This window comes from Triticum aestivum, chromosome 7B (genome assembly GCF_018294505.1).
Source record: "Triticum aestivum cultivar Chinese Spring chromosome 7B, IWGSC CS RefSeq v2.1, whole genome shotgun sequence".
Taxonomy (NCBI): Eukaryota; Viridiplantae; Streptophyta; class Magnoliopsida; order Poales; family Poaceae; genus Triticum; species Triticum aestivum.
The window spans coordinates 744,177,925-744,182,180 of record NC_057813.1 but is presented as its reverse complement, the minus strand read 5'-3'; positions in this window follow the sequence as shown (position 1 = coordinate 744,182,180).

Below are 4,256 nucleotides of genomic sequence, written 5' to 3'. Positions count from 1 at the left end.
TTCCTTTTTAAGTGGAATGCACTTCCCTTAATTGAGGGAAGGGTGGAATGCATATTGCTTACTGGCACTTTTTTTGAGTGAATTTTTTTTAGACTAAACACACTTTATTGATCATAAAAGTTTATAGGAATACAATGAATGTCTGGTGGATTTATAAGCCAAACATGGCGCCCATAGTCTAGTCCGAAAGCATGTTTAGCGAGACTATGTGCCTCAATATTCGACGATCTGCCCTCAAAGATGAAGGTGCATTGATCAAAATCCTGTGCCGTCTCCTTGATCTCCTTGATAGTACTAGCATATAATCCTCCTGTGCCTTCTTTGATGTCCCTGATTACACCCTGGCAGTCCGAAGCAATAACAAGCCGTGGAAGATCCAAGTCCAACACTAGGGGAAGCGCCTCCCGACACGCCAAGGCTTCCAGAGTAGCTGGATCCACCACTCCTGGAATCTTAATAACTGAGGCTCCTAGGAAAACTCATGTATCATCCCTGCATACTGCGCTGAACGTACCATCAAGAGTATCCCTCGCTGTTGCTCCATCAACTCTGATCTTTGCCATTCCCGGCGGCGGAGGTATCCATTTAGCCTGAACCTGGACCCGGTTTGGGATCACTACTCCTCGAATCACTGAGGGCTTGCATTCCTTGATTTCCCGGATATACTTGGAGATGAAGCCATGCGTTGACAGAGGACTCTGGAATATGTTCTCATGCAGCGCCTGTCTCTGTGAGTGCCAAAGCGCCCACATGGTGACCGTGACCTGAGTAAACTCTGTCGGCGACAGCATATCCAAGAGTGCAAACAACCATCTCTTCGCGGCCGGCTCCGTTGTGTTGTTCAAAGCCTCAACTAGCTCCGGATCTTGCCGCGCCCACACACAACGGGCGACTATGCAGTGTAGTAAGGAGTGTTTCCATGAATCTTCTGCTCCGCACAAGCCACACCATATGCTTGTGGACATATTTCGATGATGTAGCAAGTCTGCCGTCGGGATAGATTGCTGAGCAAGCCTCCATAAAAAGATCTTCACCTTGGGGGGTACATTAACTTTCCATAACTGCTGCCATGCCTTTGAGTCCCGGTCAAAATCTGAGGAATTGGCTCGGCCTTCTAGCCATGCTTCTCTCCTCATCTTGGTGTTAACCAGCATGCGATAAGCAGATCTTACGGAGAAAACTCCATTCTTTTCATGGATCCAAGACCAAAAGTCCTCAATGTGTCTCGTACACAAGGGTATAGACATAATCGCCTGTGCGTCTGTTGGGAGAAAAATCTCTGAGATCGCCGTGCGGTCCCATTGTGCACCTGGCAATATTAGTTCGTTCACCCCCTGAGGTGGATTCTCTATTCTGCTCACTATCGGTCTCATATTAGCCGGGCGTGGTAGCCAGTTTTGGTTCCAGATATGCGTGGTTAGGCCATCCCCAATGCGCCGTATTAACCCCTGGTTTAGCACTTCTCGTCCATCCATGATTGCTCGCCAGATTTGGGAGGGAGCCAAACCCAGCTCGGCGCTCAAGAAATCCGTTGTAGGGTGGTACTTTGCTTTGAGGACTCGGGAGCTAAGGGACCGCGGGTCCATTAAGACTCTCCAGGCTTGTCTCGCTAGCAAAGCTAGGTTGAAAAGCTCAATATCCCGGAATCCCAATCCACCGCAGAATTTTGGCATGGTCATAGTGCTCCATGAAACCCAACTCGCTTTCCGTTTCCCCTCCTTGCTACCCCACCAAAACTTTCTGATGAGCGTATTGATATGTTCACATAGGCCTCATGGGAGCTTAAAACATGACATAGAGTAAACGGGAACCGCTTATGCAACGGACTTAATCAAAACCTCTTTTCCTCCGGCTGATAATAGTTTTTCCATCCACCCCTTAACCTTGCTCCATACTCTATCTTTAAGAAATTTGAAGGCTCCATTTTTGCTTGCTCCCACGTCAGTGGGCATACCCAAATATCTGTCAGAAAGAGATTCATTTGGAATATTCAAAATGTTTTTACCTCCGATTTCAGCGTGTTCGGGATGCCCTTGCTGAAAAACACTGAAGACTTTGCTAAGTTTATTCTCTGGCCTGAGGCAATGCAATAACTTTCCATCAAGGAAGACAACTGGTTTGCTCCATCTGAACTGGCTTTAATAAACAGCAGGCTATCATCTGCAAAAAGCAAGTGGCTTACCGGCGGTGCCGTTGGAGCCACTCGGATGCCATCGAGGTGCGATGATTCATCTTGGGTTTTTAAGAGGCACGAAAGGCCCTCTGCTGCAATCAAAAACAAGTATGGAGAAATTGGGTCTCCCTGACGGATCCCTTTGGATGGTGTGAATTCCTCAAGCTTGTTTCCATTAAAGAGGACAGAAAATTTTACTGAAGTCACCATCCTCATGATTGAGGCTACCCAAGTAGTTGCAAATCCCAACTTGGTCATGATAGCCTCAAGGTCGTTCCACTCAACACGGTCATAGGCCTTCATCATATCCAATTTTACGGCACAATATCTATTCCGTTGGGCCTTGTTCCTTTTCATGAAATGCAGGCATTCATAGGCTGTTATGATGTTATCCGTGATCAAACGACCAGGGACAAACGCAGACTGCTCTTCTGAGATGATATCAGGCAAAATCTGTTTCAATCTGTTGGATAGCACCTTGAGGCAATCTTATATAAAACATTGCATAAGCTAATGGGTCTAAACTGTGACAAGTCAGAGGGGTCTTTTACCTTTGGAATCAAAACAAGGATCGTCTCATTGATAGCCTCCGGATCTTCCTCTCCATGCAAAATGCGAAGCACCACATCAGTTACCTCGCCACCACACAGTTCCCAATGTCATTGGAAAAATGCGTCAGGTATCCATCTGGCCCCGGAGCCTTCGTTGGATACATTTGGAAGAGGGCAGTTTTCACCTTGTCCCGGCTATAAGGAGTGGTGAGCATCAAGTTCATATCCGGGGTGACCTTGGCGGGAACTGCGTCCAGCACCGTGTCCATTCCTGATGTTCCCACTGACGTGAGTAAGTTTTTATAAAACTCATTAGTTATCGAGGCCATCTCCGCCGGATCATCAGTTGAAGTACCATCCGAGCGCTGCAGGGATTTGATCATATTCTTCCGTCGACTCATGCTTGCCCTCCGTTGAAAGAACTTGGTGTTTCTGTCCCCCGTAGTAAGCCAGTCGACGCGCGAGTGTTGCCTCTGCATTATTTCCTCCATGTGATAAAGCTCAACAAGACGATCAGAAATCTTTGTCTCTGCATGTGATGGCACGGTTCTCTGGGGGTCATTCTATAAAGTAGCCAGCTCCTTCTTGTTGGAGATATGCCCTAGAGGCAATAATAAATTAGTTATTATTATATTTCCTTGTTCATGATAATCGTTTATTATCCATGCTATAATTGTATTGATAGGAAACTCAGATACATGTGTGGGTACATAGACAACACCATGTCCCTAGTAAGCCTCTAGTTGACTAGCTCGTTGATCAATAGATGGTTACGGTTTCCTGACCATGGACATTGGATGTCGTTGATATCGGGATCACATCATTAGGAGAATGATGTGATGGACAAGACCCAATCCTAAGCCTAGCACAAAGATCGTGTAGTTCGTATGCTAAAGCTTTTCTAATGTCAAGTATCTTTTCTTTAGACCATGAGATTGTGCAACTCCCGGATACCGTAGGAATGCTTTGGGTGTACCAAACGTCACAATGTAACTGGGTGGCTATAAAGGTACACTACGGGTATCTCCGAAAGTGTCTGTTGGATTGGCACGAATCGAGACTGGGATTTGTCACTCCGTGTGACAGAGAGGTATCTCTGGGCCCACTCGGTAGGACATCATCATAATGTGCACAATGTGACCAAGGGGTTGATCACGGGATGATGTGTTACGAAACAAGTAAAGAGACTTGTCGGTAACGAGATTGAACAAGGTATCGGCATACCGACGATCGAATCTCGGGCAAGTACAATACCGCTAGACAAAGGGAATTGTATACGGGATTGATTGAGTCCTTGACATCGTGGTTCATCCGATGAGATCATCGTGGAACATGTGGGAGCCAACATGGGTATCCAGATCCCGCTGTTGGTTATTGGCCGGAGAACGTCTCGCTCATGTCTGCATGGTTCCCGAACCCGTAGGGTCTACACACTTAAGGTTCGATGACGCTAGGGTTATAAAGGAAGTTTGTATGTGGTTACCGAATGTTGTTCGGAGTCCCGGATGAGATCCCGGACGTCAGAGGAGTTC